The 21859-nt window shown below is 35.5% G+C and overlaps 1 long non-coding RNA gene across 1 annotated transcript in view; it reads right to left on the bottom strand.

Annotated features, from left to right (window-relative positions):
* Positions 1 to 1510: 1510 nt before the first annotated feature.
* The window catches only part of LOC121027584 (uncharacterized), a 66275-nt gene continuing 45926 nt past the window's right edge, over positions 1511 to 21859 (bottom strand). Inside the window, exon 2 of the long non-coding RNA XR_005788809.1 lies at positions 1511 to 2321. This is a non-coding gene — a long non-coding RNA (uncharacterized LOC121027584). The remainder of the gene's footprint in view (positions 2322 to 21859) is intronic.

Raw genomic sequence — 21859 nt, 5'->3', positions numbered from 1 at the left:
CCCCGCTCATATTCTGTCTCTCAAAAATAAATTAACATTAAATTTTTTTTTAAAAATTCTTTTTGAGTCAAAGATTTTTTGTTTTGTTTTGTTTTGTTTTGTTTTGTTTTTGGGTTTGTTTTGTTGCTCCTCTTTGAACTTTAAGATTTACATAGCTGAGAAAAAACTTGTTACCTTACATTTCTTTCTTTTCTAGTTTTAAAAATGTCCCTTACTTATACTTTTAGAGGTAATAGTGTACTAGTGTCCTTTCACTATTTTTTAAAGCAAAGATAAACTATGAAAATAATACTACTTTATACAATACAAATGATAAAGTATCTTCACTTTCATCATAAACTGTCATAAATATCTCTGCCTCCCCATTGTATTCACTTTTATAATCATCTAAAGAAATTTTAGAACTATTTTCTGGATTTAAATAAAATTTTAGCAGACGATTGGATGAAAGTTAAACATACAAGAATTATCTCTAAGTTTTGCATTATTTTTTATACTTTAAAAAGTAGTTCATCTTATCGTATAATAATTGCAGTAATTAGCAATATTATTGCAGACATGTTGGTTGAATAGCACCAATGCAGTTTAGGAAACTGACTTGAGCTTAAGGGGTGAGCCTGATTGGTTGAACTGCAATAGCATCTGCAATAGCATCCGCCTTGTCAGTAATTCACTGAGCAATCATTATGCGATTAAACTTTGGCTTTGGAACACAAAATAGGATTGTTGGAATCGTTGTTCTTCAGTGAGATGGAATTTCTACCATCCTTGAAAAAGTGTAGAGTCCCTTCTGTTATTGGCAATCATTCTACAGTCATGAGGGATGATGTGAATAGTAGATGACAGAAGAACAGGAAAACATGTGGTTCCTCAATAACATAATTGAGCCAGTGAGTCAATCAACCCAGAAGCCTCGTTTCTTGCTAGCTTTCCTGTTAAAATGAGCTAATAAATTTCTTTGTTGCATAAGCAAATATTTGTTCATTTTTTTTGTCACTTGTACTTGAAAAGACTGATGGATAAAAAGCAGAAAGTGAAAGTCTCTACTTCCACTTCCCTAACATACACCCCTAAGGTAATCACTGTTACCTATTGTATATGAAATCTTGTCTCTATTCCTAGAAAAACTGATTTGCCTTTCTCACCACACACACACACACACACACACACACACACACACACACACACCTCTCTTGATATTATTATAACAAATGGGATGGTAGTGTGCACAATGATATATATCTAGCTTTTTTTTCACTTAATGTAAAGTGGGCAATTTTTATATCACTATACATACTATAAAACCCATTGTTTGTAACAGCTGCATAGTATATCATGGTATGAGTGACTTTTGACTCCCTTTAACAAATGCTCTAATAATAGAAGTTAAAATTGTCTTGAATTTTTTGCTACCATGAACAGCATAGTAAGTACTTCTATACATATGTCTTTGCATAAGTGTAAAAGTATTTCTTAGGATAGAATCATCACAATAAAAATGATGACATTCTCCATTTTGATTGTCTTGTTTATTCTGCTCAAAGGTGGTGACTATACTGAAGCACACAGAATTAAATAATTTGCTCTCTATCACAGAGCCGGTAAATGTTAGAGTCAGTAGGTTGCTCAGGCCATTTGACTTTAGAGCAAGAATTCTTATGCATTATATTATGCTATCTCCTCTTTTTGTTTTGGAATTACTCCAGATTTATTAATAAATTTGGGAAGATTTATCTCCCTATTTCATATCTTCATTTTGCTTTTTCAGAAAAAAAAAATTTTAGTTTTTTTTTCCATGTAGGCAAGACATTTCTCATTAAAAATAATCCTGGGTATTTTGCATTTTATATTTGACATTTGTAATATAAGGATGTTTGAAAGCAGATGTTTTGACCAGGGCCCCCAAGGGGGAAAAAAAAAGGATAAAGAGGGCAATCTTCTTAAAACATCAGTCTAACTTATAGAGTGTAATCTGAAGCATTATTTTATATTAAAACTGAATATTACATAAAGACAGAATTCACATGATTTGTTTTCATAAAATATAAGGCAAAGATATTTTTATCCATATATTAGTTCGCTATTGGTACAAAACTAATTAAATCTTGAAACTTAAAGTGACAAGCATTTACTACCTCACACAGTTTCTGAGGGTCAAGATTCTGATGAAGCTTAACAGGAAAGTTCTATCTCAGGCATCTCATAGGCTGTAGTCAAGCTGTTGACCAGTATTGCAGTCATTTAGGGATAAAGGATCTGTTTTCAAGTTTACTCACTCACATAGATGTTGTCAGGAGGCTTCAGTTCCCTACCACATAGACCTGTAGTGTGGTGAGAAAGAGAGAGTGAGTATGAGGGTGAGAATGAGGGTGACTGTGGGAGAGGGAAAGGGAGAGAGAGAGAATGTTCAAGAAGGAAGTCATAATGTCTTTTAGAAAATAATCTCAGAAGTAATATTCCATCATTTTATGATGTATTCTATTGTTTATACAGAACAATGCTGGTATAATAGGGGTAAGAACTACACAAGAGTGTGAGGCAGGGATCACTGGATCTAGGAGATTGGAGGCACAAGCTCTGGGTTCTTGAGCACCCTCCACTACCATATGGATACCAAAAAACAAAAAGGTTGAGAAGCACTAAGCTATGAAATTTTATTTGCATAGAATCTTAAGGTATCTAAGAAACTCTTATTTATAACGAGTTTAATAGTTTTTCAAAGAAATATATCTATCTCTGTATCTATCTAGATAGATAGATACAGAGATAGATATATATATCAGTCCAAACCTCCAGAAAGTAAACTTTAACTACAATTATTAATTTGACCTAGGATCAAAAACTTATGAGAGAATAAGAAAAGCTTCTAGCCATCTGGGAGGCTCAGTTGGTTAAGCATCTGACTCTTGATTTGGGTTCAAGTCATGATCTCACAGTTCATGAGATGGAGCCTTTGTGTCAGGCTCAGCACTGACAGTGTGGCGCCTGCTTGGGATTCACTCCCGCTCTCTCTCCCCCTTCCCTGTGTGTGTGTGCTCCCCCTCTCTCTCTGTCTCTGTCTCAAAGGTAAATAAATAAACTTAAAAAAAAAGAATAACAGAAGTTTCCTTTTCAAAACAATGAATTCTAAAACTGAAGACATCAACCCAGGTAAGTGTATTTGAACTAGATCTTTTCCTTCAAAACGCTCTCTGGTGGCCTTTTGGTATATATAACAATATTGTATATAATATTGATAATTATTTATGTATTTTATGAATTATTTTAATCCTTGATATCTTTCAGTTTTATAAAATTTGCAGTCATGTCAAAATTTTAATTAAATAGGTTTATAAAATTATATAGATATTACTAAAGCTAATATTGTCCTATTCATTCTTACATCTTACATTCTTACATTATCAAGTTTATATATCTTGATATGAATAGATATATAATAAAATGAAATAATAAAAATACATTTTTCCAAGGAATTCCATTAACTAGTTAAATCTACATATTCACTCATGTGATGGATTATTATATTGTCGATCCCCCCTCAGTGAACCACAACTCGCAGTATTTATATACTTCTGTAGTCTCTTCCACCTTGAGCTTAATGAAGATCTCTTAATAAGCTTATGCACATTGCAGCTTGTTCTCTTGGAACACTTCCTGGACTAGACTAATTTGAAGGATAAGACCGTTTTGTTGTGTTAGCCTTAGCCAAGTTCCCACTCACATAACCACCTAAGTGATATCAGTTATACCACATGAAGCACAACAACCAACCAACTGATCCCAGTCAACGCACAGAATCATCAGAAATAATACTTTCTCTTATAAGCCAAAAGTTTTTTAGGGTGTTTATTTCACAGCACTACATAACTTGAACAGAAAAGGATAATACATGAAAGCGGGGTACTGTCATCATAAAAACATGAAATATGTGGCATTGGGTTTGGACCTAAGCAGCAGACAAAGGTCTGGCTAGAAGACTACTGAGAAACTTGCTATTGGAAACTTGACAAGAGTGGACTTGATTTATTGACAAAAATTAATAAGAAGTGTGACCTTGGTAACTTGTAAGATAAAACATGTGCCAATGACTGTGATTCTCACTAAGGAGATTTCCAGACAGGATGCTGAAAGTACCATTTGGCTTCTTATAGTTGCCTAAGATATGGCTTCGCAGTAAAAAAAAAAAAAAAAAAAAAAAAAAAAAAGATGGATAAAATAAGGAACTATTTAGTTTTCAAGCAAAGTTAATGAAATTATTTCCAAACCAAACTGGCTGAGCTAGAATATGAGTTCGTTTTCAATTCTCGGCTTCTCGAGTGCATAAAAGTTATCAAATTAAGAAACGGTATCAGATGAAAACAAAATCCAGGGCACTGACAGTAAAATGTGGCTTCAGCATAAATGTCAGATCAAAACTATGATTGCAAGTCTGTTAGGACATAAGAAAGATTCAAGGTGAAAAAGAAAGAAAGAAAGAAAGAAAGAAAGAAAGAAAGAAAGAAAGAAAGAAAGAAAGAGAGAGAGAGAGAGAGAGAGAAAGAAAGAAAGAAAGAAAGAAAGAAAGAAAGAAAGAAAGAAAGAAAAAGACAGACTCAAGGTGTTTCTTCTCACTCTTAGCTAGGCTTCTAAGGATTTTAAGGGTATTGTCACATATTCCAAAACAGAAAGGGATCTGTCCTGAAAATATATGTTCCTATGACTTTTGTCTAATGGAATGACTATAATCTAATATGTAGAAGGTCCACAAAATTTTAAAGGGAATTTGAATATTAAAACTACTGTCAGCTTAGACTAAAAGAGACAGTTCAAAACTTTTTGGGCCTTCAACTTTCTACAGCAGGAAATAGGCTAATAAAGCTGCTCAGCTACAAGAAAAGGCAAATATTTTTACTGAAAAAGCAAGCAGAAAGAAGACCCCAGCAAGCTGAGCCAAGGGTCATGGGGAACCACTCTCAAATCAAGAAATGTTCTCTACCCTGGAGCATAGGAACTGGTGACATGAGCCTGAATGGATTTCAGAATTTCTGTGAGTCTCTTCTTCCTCTCCTCCTCTCTGAGTGGGAGTATCTAGCGTGATTATCTTCTTTCTATCTTACCACTGTATGAACTGTGTGTAAAGGGCTGGTAATTTAACTTTTCAGTTTATATGCCTCTATAAACTGAGCCTGGGTGGCTCAGTCAGTTAAGCATCCAACTTTGGCTCGGGTGGTGATCTCACCATTCATGGGTTCAACCCTGTGTCAGGCTCTGTGCTGACAGCTCAGAGCCTGGGGACTTCTTGGGATTCTGTGTCTCCCTCTCTCTCTTCCCCTCCCCCACTCATGATTTCTCTCTCTATCTCTCTCAAAAATAAATAAAAACATTAAAAAAGAAAATTTAACCACTTAAGTTGTACCCAGGGTAAAATTTGGGAAAGTGTGGAGAGAAGATGTTTTGAATGGACAAGAAGCATATAATGGTATACAAACACTCTGAAAAATATTAGAGCCAGTGATTTACTTTCCTTAAGTTCCTGCAATGCCATTAGCTCTCTTCTCTGATCATTTGCAAAGGTGGAAAAAGCTCTTTTAAAACGCTTTTCCCTTGAGCCTAGAAAAGAAAGAGAGGTTCTGCTTTCTAAAAGAAAAGTTTTCCTTTTTGATTGTTCTCAGTCAGCTCAAATAAGAGGGGCTCAAGGAGGAGCCAAGATGGTGGAACAGTGTGGAAGCTTTTTATGTGTCTGGCATCCATGAAATACAGTCAGACCAACACTAAACCATCCTACACACCTAGAAAATTGATTGGAAGATTAACACAACAATCTGCACCACCTGAACCACAGAATTCAGCAGGTACACGACACAAAGAGCTGAACTTGGGGAGCAAGAAGCCCCCAAAAGTAGGGAACCCCTTTTGCAGGCAGAGAGAGGATGGAGACTGGGGGGGGGGGAGCATACAGGAAAAGCACCCCTCCCCAAAAGCAGCTGGAGAGAAAGTGGAAAATTGGAAACAGCCACAGGAACTAAACTAAAAAGGGAGAAAGGAGAAAGGAGAGGGTTTAAATTCCATTAAGACTGTAAACAAGGGGAGCACAAAGGCTGCAACTCTGCAGCTCGATACCTGGCGGAGCTCTGGTGGGAAAGGTGAATCCCCAGGAACATAGTGGGGTCCAGGAGGTTCTCAGGCCACACGAGGAAAAGCGGTTCCACTGCTGGAAAGACATTTGGTAGAAACTATTGAAGCCACTTGGTCCCAGCAGACCCTGGAAGGCAGCCACATTTGCTGATGCTGGGGCAAGGTTGTTGAGCATGAAGCCTGGTGCCAGATGTGTGTTGTGATTTTCCATGGTCCCTGAAACACTGAGGCTACACTGTCTTGCGATCTTTTTTGGGGGCGGGCTGGCACCTGGCCACAGTCTCGGGGCACCGGCAATAGCAGGGTCCAGCGGGCGTTCCTGGGTGCAGCCGACATTCGGCCATTGCTCATTCAGCCATTACTCGGTGACACCCTCCCGCAGAGGAGCGGAGCGGGTCAAGGCCGCAGTCCTTCAGAAGAAAGGGGCCGGGGAAAACAGCCACATCCGAGACAAAACTTGGGAGAGAGGTACTGCCTGGGGCCTGGTCACGGAGAGTGGAAAAGCGGGAAGTGGACAAGAGCTGAAGACAGAGGACTGGTGTGTGATTGCTGATCCAGGAGAAGACTGTGTGGCTGGGTGGGGCCGTTTTCACCGCTTGCTCGCATGCGCATGCGCACCGACAAGCACCGCAACAATCCACCCCAGTAGGCTAGCAGCACCATCTACTGGAGAGTGGAGCTGTTACACCAAGCCCTGCCCAACTGGGCCAACTTCGCTCTTCAAGAACACAAACCTCACCGTTGACTTAATTTATGGACTATAAAGAGCTACATGGACTGACCCCTAGGGGAAAATGAGGCAATTTCAGTCCTACTTCAATCTGTTACCAGGATCATCTGTTCAATTATTTTTCTGTTTCTTTTTCCTTCTTCTCTTTTACAATACTTTCTTTTTCCTGAATATAGCAAGAGAAAAATTCATTTTTATTTTCAATTATTAAAAATATCTGCCTTTAATTTTTATTACTATATTTTTTACTTTTGTGTAAATTTTTTCAAATTCTACTTTACTTCCATCATTTTATTTTAGTCTATTTCAGTGTACTCACATTTTCAAATTTTCAAACAATTTCCTTTTTATTCTTTCTTTTTTTCTTTTTCATTTCTTTTCTTTTTCTTGAATGCGGAAAGATAAAAACTTCATTTTTACTTTCAATTTCTTTTAATTTTTTTTAATTTTTATTACTATATTTTTTGCTATTATGTAATTTTTTTCAAATTCTATCTTACTCCCATCATTTTATTTCCGTCTACTACAGTGTATTCACTTTTTAAAATTTTCAAACGATTTCTTTTTTTGTCTTTTCTTTTTTTTAATCTTTTTCTCTTTTTTGTTTCTTCTTTCTTAAATACAGAAAATGAAAAAATTCATATTTCTTTTTAGCTTTTATTAAAAATATTTTTCTATAATTTTTCTACTATATTCTCTACTTTTGTATATTTTAGGCTACTTTAGCATATTCATTTTTTCAAATCCTCAAACAATTTCTTTTTTCGTTTCTCTCCCCCCCCCTTTTTTTGTTTCTCTAATCTGTCAAACCGCTCTCTACACCCAGACCAAAACACACCTAGGATCTAGCATCATCTATTCAATTTTTGTGCGTGTGTTTTTAATTTTTAATTTTAATATTTTTTTCATTTTAATATTTTTCATTTCAATTTTTTCCACCTCATTAATTCCTTTTCTCCCTTCAAAATGACAACATGAAGGAATTCACCCCAAAAGAAAGAGCACGAAGAAACGACACCTAGGGATTTAACTAACACAGACACAAGCAAGATGTCTGAACCAGAATTTAGAATCACGATAATAAGAATACTAGCTGGAGTCGAAAATAGATTAGAATCCCTTTCTGCAGAGATAAAAGAAGTAAATAAATACCCAGAATGAAATTAAAAATGCAATAACTGAGCTGCAATCACAGATGGATGCAGCGGCGGCAAGGATGGATGAGGTAGAACAGAGAATCAGTGACATAGAGGACAAACTTATAGAGAATAATGAAGCAGAAAAAAAGAGGGAGATTAAGGCAAAAGGGCATGATTTAAGAATTAGAGAAATCAGTGACTCATTAAAAAGGAAAGATATCAGAATCATAGGGGTCTCAGAGGAGGAAGAGAGAGAAATAGGGGTAGAAGGGTTATGTGAGCAAATCATGGCGGAAAAGTTTCCCAACCTGGGAAAAGACACAGATATCAAAATCCAGGAAGCACAGAGGACTCCCATTAGATTCTACAAAAACCAACCATCAACAAAGCTTATCATAGTCCAATTCACAAAATACTCAGGCAAGAAGAGAGTCATGAAAACAGCAAGGGAAAAAAAGTCCCTAACCTACAAGGGAAGACAGATCAGGTTTGCAGCAGACCTATCCACAGAAACTTGACAGGCCAGAAAGGAGTGGCATGATATATTCAGTGTGCTGAATCAGAAAAATATGCAGCCAAGAATCCTTTATCCAGGAAGGCTGTCATTCAAAATAGAAGGAGAGACTAAAAGTTTCCCAGACAAACAAAAATTAAAGGAGTTTGTGACCACTAAACCATACCTGCAAGAAATCTTAAGGGGACTCTCGGAAGGGAGAAAAGATGAAAAAATATATATATAAATAAACAAATACCAAAAGCAACAAAGATTAGAAAGGACCAGAGAACACCACCAGAAACTCCAACTCTACAAGCATCATAATGGCAATAAATTTATTGCTTTCAGTACTCATTCTAAACGTCAATGGACTCAATGCTCCAATCAAGACACAGGGTAACAGAATGGATAATAAAACAAGACCCATCTATATGCTGTTTACAAGAGACCCACTTTACCCCTAAGACACCTACAGATTGAAAATAAGGGGATGGAGAACCATCTATCATGCTAATGGTCAACTAAAGAAAGCTGGAGTAGACATACTTATGTCAGAGAATCTAGACTTGAAAAGAAAGACTGTATCAAGAGATGCAGAAGGGCATTATATCATAATCAAGAGGTCTATTCACCAAGAAAACCTAACAATTGTAAACATTTATGCGCCAAATGTGGCAGCACCCAAATATATAAATCCATTAATCACAAACATTAAGAAACTCATCGCTAGTAATACCATAATTGTAGAAGACTTCAACTCCACACTCACACCAATGGACAGATCATCTAATCAAAAAATCAATAAGGAAACAATGGCTTTGAATGACACATTGGACCAGATGGACTTAACAGATATATTCAGAACATTTCATCCTAAAGCAGCAGAATGTACATTCTTCTCCAGTGCACATGGAACATTCTCCAAAATAGACCATATACTGGGACACAAATCAGCCCTAAGTAAGTACAAAAAGATTAAGATCATACCATGCATATTTTCAGACCACAATGCTATGAAACTCAAACAAGCACAGAAAAAATTTGGAAAGGTAACAAATACTTGGAGACTGAAGAACATCCTACTAATGAATGAATGGGCTAACCAAGCAGTTAAAGAAGAAATTAAAAAGTATATGGAAGTCAATGAAAATGATAGTACCACAACCCAAAACCTCTGGGATGCAGCAAAGGTGGTCATAAGAGGAAAGTATATAGCAATCCAGGTCTTCCTAAAGAAGGAAGAAAGATCTCAGATACACTACTTAACCTTACACCTTAAGGAGCTGGAAAAAGCACTGCAAATAAAACCCAAAACCAGCAGAAGACAGGAAATAACAAAGATTAGAGCAGAAATCAATGCTATTAAAACAACAACAACAACAACAACAACAGTAGAACAGATCAATGAAACCAGAAGTTGGTTCTTTGAAAGAATTAACAAAATTGATAATTTGCCAGTTTGATCAAGAAGAGAAACGAAAGGACCCAAACTAGTAAAATCAAGAATGAAAGAGGAGAAATCACAACCAACACAACAGAAATAAAAAACAATAATAAGAGACTATTTTGAGCAATTATATGCCAATAAAATGGGAAGAAATGTCCATATTGTGGAAGAAATGGACAAATTCCTAGAAGCATATACACTACCAAAACTGAAACAGGAAGAAATGGAATATTTGAACAGCCCCATAACCAGTAAGGAAATCAAATTAGTAATCAAAAATCTGCCTAAAAACAAGAGTCCAGGGTCAGATGGCTTTCCAGAGGAATTCTACCAAACATTTAGGGAAGAGTTAACACCTATTCTCTGGAAGCTGTTCCAAAAATTAGAAACAAAAGGAAAACTTCCAAACTCTTTCTATGAAGCCAGCATTACCATGATTCCAAAACCAGACAGAGACCCCACAAAAAAGGAGAACTATAGACCAATTTCCCTTATGAACATGGATGCAAAAATCCTCAACAAGATATTAAGCAACCAGCTCCAACAATACATTAAAAAAATTATTCGCCACGACCAAGTGGGATTTATACCTGGTCAGGAACAAGACAAGGAAGTCCACTCTTGCCACTGTTATTTAACATAGTATTGGAAGTCTTAGCCTCTGCAATCAGGCAACACAAAGACATAAAAGGCATCCAAATCAGCCAGGAGGTGTTCAAACTTTCATTCTTCGCAGATGACATGATACTCTATATGGAAAACCCAAAAGATTCCACCAAAAAACTGCTAGAATTGATTCATGAATTCAGCAAAGTTGTAGGATATAAAATCAACGCACAGAAATTGGTTGCATTTTTATACACCAACAATGAAGCAACAGAAAGAAAAATCAAGGAATCAATCTCATTTAGTTGTACCAAAACCCATAAAATACCTAGGAATAACTCTAACCAAAGAGGTGAAAAATCGACACACTGAAATTTATAGAAAGCTTATGAAAGGAATTGAAGAAGACACAAAGAAATGGAAAAAGATCCCATGCTCCTGGATAGGAAGAACAAATATTGTTAAAATGTCAATACTACCCAAAGCAATCTACATATTCAACACAATCTATATCAAAGTAACACCAGCATTCTTCAGATAGCTAGAACAAATAATCCCAAAATTTGTATGGAACCAGAAAAGACCCTGAATAGCCAAAGCAATCTTGAAAAAGAAAACCAAAGCAGGAGGCATCACAATCTCAGACTTCAAGCTATACTACAAAGCTGTAATCATCAAGACAGTATGGTTCTGGCACAAGAACAGACACTCAGATCAGTGGAACAGAATAGAGAACCCAGAAATGGACCCACAAATGTATGGGCAGCTAATCTTTGACAAAGCAGGAAAGAATATCCAATGGAATAAAGACAGTCTCTTCAGCAAGTGGTGCTGGGAAAACTGGACAGCGACATGCAGAAGCATGAACCTGGACCACTTTCTTACACAAAAATAAACTCAAAGTGGATGAAAGACCTCAATGTAAGACAGGAAGCCATCAAAATCCTCGAGGAGAAAGCAGGCAAAAACCTCTTTGATCTTGCCCACAGCAACTTCTTACTCAACATGTCTCTGGAGGCAAGGGGAACAAAAGCAAAAATGAACTACTGGGACCTCATCAAAATAAAAAGCTTCTGCATGGGGAAGGAAACAATCAGCAAAACTAAAAGGCAACCAACAGAATGGGAGAAGATATTTGCAAATGACATATCAGATAAAGGGTTAGTATCCAAAATCTACAAAGAACTTATCAAACCCAACACCCAAAAAACAAAGAATCAGTGAAGAAATGGGCAAAAGACATGAATAGATATTTCTCCAAAGAAGACATCCAGATGGCCAACTGACATATGAAAAAATGCTCAACATCACTCATCATCAGGGAAATACAAATCAAAACTACAATGAGATATCATCTTACACCTGTCAGAATGGCTAACATTAACAGCTCAGGCAACAACAGATGTTGGCGAGGATGAGGAAAAAGAGGATCTCTTTTGCACTGTTGGTGGCAATGCAAGCTGGTGCAGCCACTCTGGAAAACAGTATGGTTTCTCAAAAAAACTAAAAATAGAACTACCCTATGACCCAGCAATTGTACTACTAGGCATTCATCCAAGGGATACAGGTGTGCTGTTTCGAAGGGACACATGCACCCCCATGTTTACAGCAGCACTATCAACAATAGCCAAAGTATGGAAAGAGCCCAAATGTCCATCAATGGATGAATGGATAAAGAAAATGTGGTATACACACACACACACACACACACACACACACACACACACACACACACGGAGTATTACTGGACAATCAAAAAGAATGAAATCTTGCCATTTGCAACTACGTGGATGGAACTGGAGGGTATTATGCTGAGTGAAATTAGTCAGTTAGAGAAAGACAAAAATCATATGACTTCACTCATATGAGGACTTTAAGGGACAAAACAGATGAACCTAAGGGAAGGGAAACAAAAATAATATAAAAACAGGGAGGTGGACCAAACAAAAGAGACTCATAAATATGGAGAACAAACTGAGGGTTGCTGGAGGGGTTGTGGGAGGAGGGATGGACTAAATGGGTAAGGGGCATTAAGGAATCTAGTATGAAATTATTGCTTCACTATATGCTAACTAATTTGGATGTAATTTTTAAAAAATAAAAAATAAAGTTAAATTAAAAAATTAAAAAATAAAATAAGAGGGGCTCAAATAAGTCTTTCCTAAAGTAAATATTGAGCTCCACAGACCTCCTTACTTCCTTAGCATTGTCATCTGTGTTTTGCAGAGCTTCTCCACACTCTTCCTTGGCATTTTTTTGAAAGTTTGTAGGCAATGGAATGAATGTGTAAGCGCTCTTGGGAGACTACCTTTTGTTTACTTTTCAGATTTTGCTTCTCTGGAACTATTCCACCTTTTTAAAGCGTCTTTCAGGATAGAATCTATAAACTCTGAACCAAATACCCACTTATTTTAACTTGAACTTCAGAGCAATCCTTCTTTATGATCTCATCACTATAAAATAAAATTTCATCTGAAAACAGAAAATAAACTAATAAGCATAGTAAAATTATCAAGATAATCCCATTAAACCTTTTATAAATTCCCTGTTATTTGAAACCAGTAACAATCTCTGAAAGGCTAATTTATTCTATTGTTATTGTTTTATTCAAAATGTTGCTCAATTAACAGTAGTAAGACATAAGAAATTTATGGATAATTTTCAGATGTATATTACATTCTAATAAGACAACAAAAATATACAAACATGATTCTAAATTGCATAATACAAAGATCTGAGTCTAGAAAAAATTCTAATAGATAATAAAAGTACTGTGTGTGAGGACAGCCTCTGACATTGCCTAACCATATGATGCTAGATAAATCATTTTGCCTTTGAGTTTCAAGCATAAAATGAAGAAGTGAAAACAGATCTAATGCTTTGAATTAGTTGTTCTAATTGTAATTTGAAGAGTCCTAAAACTTGAAAAAGCAATGGTCTAATCTTAATTTATATTTTTAAGTCTTCAAATACTTTAAACGATAAATTTCCAATAGATTTTATAAGCCCTTTTCCTGAGTTTTGCTATTTAAGAAATGACTCATTGTGAAATGCCTTATTTTAGTGACACAAATAGAATTTCATAATATGCTCTTCATATAAAATTAATAGAAAAAATGCAGATGACTTACAGTTCAATTCTGCAGGTACAGTATTCCCAGTGACCTATTTACTAAATAAAAACAGCTCCACTGTTATGCTCTGTACTGCACAGAAGACTATAAACACCCAGAAAAAATGTCCTTGATTTTTAATTCATTTGAATCACCTTTTTTCTCACCTTTATTCAACAGGGAAAAGAAAAATCCAAACCTCTTCAGTAATAAAGTTATTCCTTTTTAGATGCAAAAATAGTTCTGACATTTTTACTCCATCAAGGACAAGAACAAATAAATGTTATAGAATGAAAGGAGATTGCCCATACCATATAGCTTCTCCCTGAAGTAAAACAACAAATCCATCAGGTTTCAGGAAGGAATTTCCTCTCTTTCTCAAGTGTTTTCTTTTTGTAAATTAAACTGTTATTTTGAGATAATTATAGATTCATATGTAGTTATAGAAATAATAAAAAGAGATCCCGTGCATACTTCTCAAGTTTTGCCAAAGTGTAACCTCTTGCAAAGCTACAATGCAACATCACAACCAGAATATCAACATTCATATGTCAAAATACAGAACATTTCTATCACTATTATCTCTCATAGTGTCCTTTTATAGCCATATTTGCTTCCCTTACTCCTTAAGCTTTGTCAACTACCAATCTGTTCTTCTAATTTTTTCATTTCAAAAATGTCTCATAAATAATGTTCTCACTCAGCATAATTCTCTGTAGGTTTATTCATGTTGTTGCCGGTATCATGGCATGAGGGTATCACAATTCATTCACTACCATCCAGTAAAGAACAATCTCCATTGTTTCTCAGTTGGGGCTATTAGGAATAAAAATGATACAGAGGCACCTGGGTGGCTCAGTCGGTTCAGCGTCCCACTTCAGCTCAGGTCATGATCTCGCAGTTTGTGACTTCAGTTTGTGAGTTCAAGCCCTTTGTTGGGCTCTGTGCTGACAGCTCGGAGCCTGCAGCCTGCTTTGGATACTGTGTCTCCTTCTCTCTCTGCCCCTCCCCTGCTTACACTCTGTCTCTCTCTGTCTCTCAAAAAATAAATAAATGTTTAAAAAAATTTTTTTAATGATATAAGCATTTGTGTACAGATTTTGTATGAACATGTCTTCATTTCTCTATGTTAAATGCCTAGGAGTGTGTAATTGCTGGATTATACGGTAGTTGCAGTGTTTAATGTTATAAGAAACTATTAAACTTTTAAAGAATGGCTGTACTATTTTATATTTTCATCAGTAATATATGAGCAGTCTGATTTTTCTGTATCATCAGCAGCATTTGGGGTTGTCACCATTTTTTATTTTTGCCATTTTCATATGCATATAGTGATCTCTAAGTGTGGTTTTAATGTGTATTTCTCTAATAGCTAATGGTATTGAACTCTTCCTCTGCTTATTTGCCCTCTGTGTATCCTTTTTAATGAAATTTCTCTCCATGTCTTTTGCCCATTTTCTAATTGGAGTTAATTTTAGCTCTTGAGTTCTTAGTGTTATTTATTTATTCTACATCATAATTCTGTAATGGATATAGGGTTAATAAATATTTTCTCCCACTCTGTAGCTCATCATTTCATTTCCCTAACAAAGTCTTTCCAGAGCAAAATTTTTTAGTTTAAATGAAACCAATTTACCAAATTCTGTTTTCATGGATTGTGTTTTTGATGTTACATCTAAAGACTCTGTGTCCAGCTGTAGAGCCTTAAGATTTGCTCCTGATGTTTTTCTACAAGTTCTGTAGTTTTGCATTTTTACATTCATTCATTGATCTATATTGAGATAATTCTCTTTTTTTTCTTTTTTCTTAATCTTTGTTTGTTTTTGCCTATGGATGTTCAAATTTTCCAGCACCATTTGTTGATGACTCTTTTCCATCCAATTGCGTTTTCACCTTCATCAAAAATCAGTTAAGCATGTTTATATAGGTATGTCTGGATTCTCTGTTCTGTTGGACATTAAATGTGTCTACCCTTCCACCAATACCATAGATTCTTGGGGCGCCTGGGTGGCGCAGTCGGTTAAGCGTCCGACTTCAGCCAGGTCACGATCTTGCGGTCCGTGAGTTCGAGCCCCGCGTCAGGCTCTGGGCTGATGGCTCAGAGCCTGGAGCCTGTTTCCGATTCTGTGTCTCCCTCTCTCTCTGCCCCTCCCCCGTTCATGCTCTGTCTCTCTCTGTCCCAAAAATAAAAAAAAAAAAAACGTTGAAAAAAAAAAGAATACCATAGATTCTTGATTAATATAGTATATAAAAAAGTCTTAAAGTTAAATAGATAAGTTTCCCACTTTATTCTTATCAAGATAGTTTTCAGCTATTCTTTGCCTTTGTATATAAATTTTAGAATAATATAATCTATACCTGTGAAACATATTGCTGGAATTTTGATAGTAATTACATTAAGCCTGTTTATTAATTTGAAGAGATTGATATGTTTACCATTTTGAGTCTTGCAACTCCTGAATACAGTATGACTGTCCATTTTTTAAGATTTTTTTCTGTTTATTTTATTATGACTCTCCGTTTTTTAAGATTTTTTTTCTGTTTATTTTATTAGCACTGTGTAGTTTCCAGCATGCATGCTCTGGACATGTTTTGTTAGATTTACATTGTAAAATATGGTATTGTATTTTTAATTTTGTTGCCCACTTTCTCATTGTTAGTATATAGAAATAGAACTGATTTTTGTGTTTACCTTGTTTTCTATGGCCTTGCTGAACTCATTATTAGTTCTAGAAGTTTTCTGGCATATTCCTTGGCATTTTCTATGTAGAAAATCATGTCATTTGAAAATACAGGCACTTACATTTCTTTCTTTCTGATCTGTACGGCTTCTTGCTTTCTAATCTGTATGGCTTTTCTTTTCTTGCCAGTTTGCACTGGCTAGAATGTTTAGTACCATGTTGGATAAGAGTAGTGAGAGTAGGCATCCTTGGCTTGTATCTGATTTTAAGGGGGGAAACATTCCATCTTTCACCATTAAGTATGAATTTTTGTAGTTGCTTTTTATCAAATTGAAGTTCCACTCTATTCATATTTTCTGAGTTTTTTAAATCATGAATAGGTGCTGAATTTTGTCAAATGGCTTTTCTGCATTGATTCATACATGTTCATGTGATTTTTCTTCTTTTGCCTGTTTAATATAGTATAGTACAGTGATTGATTTTCAAATATTGAACCAGCCCCACAATTTTGGAATAAATCACATTTCGTCATAATGTATAATTATTTTTATGTATTGCTGAATTCTATTATATAAGGGACATAGATCTTTTTTTTTTTTAATTGTACTCCTTTTGTCTGGTTTTGATATCAGGTTAATATTACTTTAAAAAATGAATTAGAAAGTATTCCCTCCTTTTTTATTTTCTGGAAAAGATTGTGTAGAATCAATGTAAGTTCTTCTTTATACATTTGTATAATTTTCAGTGAAATGACTTTGTCCTGAAGATTTCTTTCTGACTTATAAATTCAATTTTCTTACTAGTTATAGTGTCATTCATGGAGTACCTGGGTAGCTCAGTTGGTTAAGCGTCCGACTTCGGCTCAGGTCATGATCTCACAGTTCATGATTTTGAGCCCCGCCATCAGGCTCTGTGCTGACAGCTCAGAGCCTGGAGCCTGCTTTGCATTCTGTGTCTCCCTCTCTCTCTGCCCCCCACCTGCTTGTGCGCTGTCTCTCTCTGTCTCTCAAAAATACATAAACGTAAAAACAAATTTTTAAAAATAGTTATAGAGCCATTCAAGTTATCTATTTCATATTTGGTGAGTTGCAAACTATTTTCAAAAACTAGTCTGTAACTGTCAAAGTTGCTCAACTTGTAAGTGCAGAATTGTTTATTGTATTTTCCTATCCCTTGGATGCCTGCAGGATCTGTTCCATTCTCTATTTCATTCCTGATAATAGTAATTTGTCTTTTTCTCTTTTTTGTCAGTCTTGCTATAGTTTGTCAATTTTATTGATCTTTTCACAGAAGTAGCCCTTTAGTTCATTAATTTTCTCTATTGGCATTGATTTCTGCTTTTATATTTATTATTCCCTTCCTTTTGCTGACTTTCCATTTATTTAGTTTCCATTTCTTCTTTTTTCTAGGTACTTGAGATGGGACTTAGATTACTGAATTGAGAATTTTACCTGTCAGCACTGAATTAGCTTTTCCCATGAATTTTGATGCCACTTTATTTTCATTTTCATTTAGTTCCATGTATTTTTTTTACACTTCCCTTGAGGTTTTCATTTTTAGACCCATAGATTATTGAGATGTGCTTTGTTTCCAAATGGTTACATATTTTCCTGTTACCTTTCTGTTATTAATTTCTAATTTGATACCACTATGTTCAGAGAACACACTCTGTGTGACTTCAATTGTTTTAAATATGTTGAGGCTTATTTTATGGATCTAGATATGGCCCAACTTTCATGGACATTTTGCAAATGTGAATTATTTTATCAGTTGGGTGTTCCACAAATATTGATTAGAACATGTTGTTTGTTGGTGATGTGAATTTTTCTCTATCCTTCCTGATTTTCTGTTTGTTTTATCAACTCTTGGGGGCATAAAGTCTCCAACTATAGTCACACATTTGTCTATTTATCCTTCAATTATATCAGTTTTTTCTTCATATATTTTGTGGACCTGTTGTTTAGTGCATACACAGTTAGAATTGCTATTTCCTCCTGGTGGACTGACACTATTATTAATGATGTCCCTCTCTGCCTCTGATCATTTTCTTTGCTGAGGTTTACTTTATCTGATATTAAATATAGGCATTCCTGCTTTCCTTTAATTAAGGTTTATGTGGTATATCTTTTATCTATCTTATTTTTAAGACAGTCAGTAATTTTGTATTTGGTTGAGTATACATATACACACACACATAACACTTCTTTATCCATTCATCAGACAATGGACACTTGGGTTTTTTTTTATGATTTAGCTACTGTAGATAATACTGCTATAAACATCATCGGGGACATGTATCCATTAAAAATAATATTTTTGTATTCTTTGGGAAAATTCCTAGTAGTGCCATTGCAAGATTGTAAGGCAGTTCTATTTTTAACTTTTTGAGGAACTTCCATACTTTTTCCAAAGTGGCTGTACCAGTTTGCATTCCCAAAGGTGAAAGAGAGTTCCCCTTTCTCCACATCCTCGCCAATACCTGTTTTGTTTTTGTTTTATTGATTTTACCCATTCTGACAGGTGTGAAGTAATATGTCATTGGAGTTCTGATTTGTATTTAACTGATGATGAGTGAGGTTGAGCATCTTTTCATGTGTCTAATGGCCATCTGTGTATCTTCTTTGGAAAACTGTCTAGTCATGTCCTCTGCTAATTTTTTAACTGAATTATTTCATTTTTGGGTGTTGACTTTTATGTTCTTTGTATATTTTGGATAGTAACCCCGTCTCAGATGTGTCACTTGCAAATATCTACTCCCATTCCACAGGTTGCCTTTTAGTTTTCTTGTTTCCCCTGCTGTATAGAAGCTTTTTATTTTGATGTCCTTCCAACAGTTTATTTTTACTTTTGTTTCCCTTGCCTCAGGAAACACATCTAGAAAAACTATGCTATGGCTAATGTCAAAGAAGTTCCTGCTGGTGCTCTCTTGTAGAATTTTTATGGTTTCAGGTCTCACATTTAGGTCTATCACCCATTTGAATTTATTTTTGTGTATGATGTAAGAAAGTGGTCCAGTTTCATTCTTTTGCATGTTGCTGTCCACTTTTACTGACATCATTTGTTGAAGAGACTGTCTTTTTCCCATTGGATATTCTTTCCAGCTTTGTCAAAGATTAGTTGGCCATAAAGTTATGGGTTTATTTCTGAATTTTCTATTCTGTTCCATTGATCTATGTGTCTATTTTTGTGCCAGTACCATGCTGCTTTGATTACTACAGCTTTGTAATATATTTAGAAATCTGGGATTCTGATGACTTTAACTTTTCTTTTTCTTTTTCAAGGTTGCTTTAGGTATTCAGGGTCTTTTGTGGTTCCATACAAATTTTAGGATTGTTTGTTCTAGCTCTGTGAAAAATGCTGCTAGTATTTTGACAAGGATTACATTAAATGTGTAGATTGGTTTTGATAATATAGACATTTTAACAATATTTATTCGTCCAATCAATGAGCATGGAATGTCTTTCCATTTCTTAGTGTCATCTTCAATTTCTTTAATCAGTGCTTTATAGTTTTCAGAGTACAGATCTCTCATCTCTTTGGTTACGTTTATTCCTAAGTATCTTGTTTTTGTGCAATTTTAAATGAAATTGATACCTTACTTTCTCTCTGCTACTTCATAATTGGTGTATATAAATGCAACAGATTTCTGTACATTGATTTTATATCCTATAACTTTACTGAATTAGTTTATCATTTCTAGCATGTTTTTTGGTGAATTCTTTACAGTTTTCTATATAGAGCATCATATAATCTGCAAATAGTGAAAATTTGACTTCTTTCTTGCTGATATGGATGTCCTGTCCCCTTTATTATAATATAGTGCCCCTTTTTGTTTCTTTACAGTCTTTGTTTTATTTATTTATTTTTATTTTTATTTTTTAATGTTTATTTTTGATAGAGAGACAGAGCACAAGCGGGGCAGGGGCACAGACAGAGGGAGACACAGAATCTGAAGCAGGCTCCAGGCTCTGAGCTGTCAGCACACAGCCCTATATGGGGCTTGAAGTCATGAACTGTGAGATCATGTTCTGAGCTAAAGTCAGATGCTTAAGTGACTGAGCCACCCAGGTGCCCCTCTTTTTAGTCTTTGTTTTAAAGTCTAATTTGTTTGATATAAGTACTGCTACTCTGGCTTTCTTCTAACATCCATTTGCATGTTAAATGTTTCTCCATCCCCTCACTTTCAATCTTTTGTGCCATAAGGTCTAAAATGAGTCTCTTATAGGCAGCATATAGATGGGTCTTTTTTTTTATTCATTCTGACTCCCTATGTCTTTGATTGGAACATTTAGTCCACTTACTTTCAAAGTAATTATTGATAGATATGTATCGATTGCCATTTTATTACTTGCTTTGTTATTGTTCCTGGAGATTTTCTCTTATTCTTTCTTGTCTTTGTCACTTTGGTCTCTCCTTTGCACTCAAAGATTCCTCTTTAATATTTCTTGCAGGGTGGGTTTAGTGGTCATGAACTCCTTTAGTTTTTATTTATTTGGGAAACTCTCTCTCTCTCTCTCTTGTGAATAATAGTTTACTTGGATAGAGTATTCTTGGCTGCAGATTTTTCCCTTTCAGCACTTTGAATATATCATGCCACTCCCTTCTGGCTTGCCAACTTTCTGTTGAGAAATATCCAGCTAGCCTTATGGGTTTTCACATATTTTATAAATTTAATTACAACATGTCTTCACGTTGACCTGCTTTTGTTGATTTTGATGGGAGTTCTCTGTGCTTCCTGGATCTGGATGTCTGTTTCCTTCCCCAGATCAGGGAAGTTTTCAGCTAAATTTCTTCACATAAATTCTCTTCCCCCCTTCTCTCTGTCTTCTTTTGGAATTTCTATAATACAAATGTTATTATGTTTGATGGAGTCATTGATTTCCCTAAGTATATTCTCATGTTGCATAATTCTTTCTCTCTTTTGTTCAGCTTCATTGTTTTCCATTACTTTGTCTTCCAGGTCATGAATTCATTCCTCTGTTTCTTCTAGCCTGCTGTTCATTGCATCAGGCATTTTACCAATTTTGTTTATTGCACTCTTCCTCTCTGATTATTTTTTAACTCTTTTATCTCTGTGGTAAAGGTCTCCATGATATCTTTTTTTCTCAAGACCAGTGAGTATCCTTATGATTGTTGCTTTAAATTCTCCATCAGGCACATTACTTATATCTGTTTTACTTAGATCTCTGGCCATGGCCTTATCTTGTTCTTTCATTTGTGATAAATCCCTCTGTCTTGGTTTTGTCTAACTCTATGCCTTCTTCTATGTGTTAGAAAAGCCAGTATGTCTCCTGCTCCTGAATGTAACGGCCTTATGAAGAAGAGGTTGTATAGTGCCCAGGATTTCATGGAGTGTCTCTGGTGTGTGATGCATGTGCTCTGCTGTTGTGTTCTGGCTGCTCTATCCTCAGGCCCGTCATTGTGCAGAGGCTCTCTTTGCCTGCTGTGGATAGTGTTTGGTCCCTGGCCTGAATGTGGCAGATTTTAAGTAGGTGTCCTGGTCTACTTGTGAAATGATAAGTGACACCAACTC

Source organism: Herpailurus yagouaroundi, unplaced genomic scaffold (assembly GCF_014898765.1).
Source record: "Herpailurus yagouaroundi ecotype Mexico unplaced genomic scaffold, PumYag 77, whole genome shotgun sequence".
NCBI classification, from domain to species: Eukaryota; Metazoa; Chordata; class Mammalia; order Carnivora; family Felidae; genus Herpailurus; species Herpailurus yagouaroundi.
The sequence above is the reverse complement of the archived record's forward strand: the minus strand, read 5'-3'. Positions and strand labels throughout refer to the sequence as shown.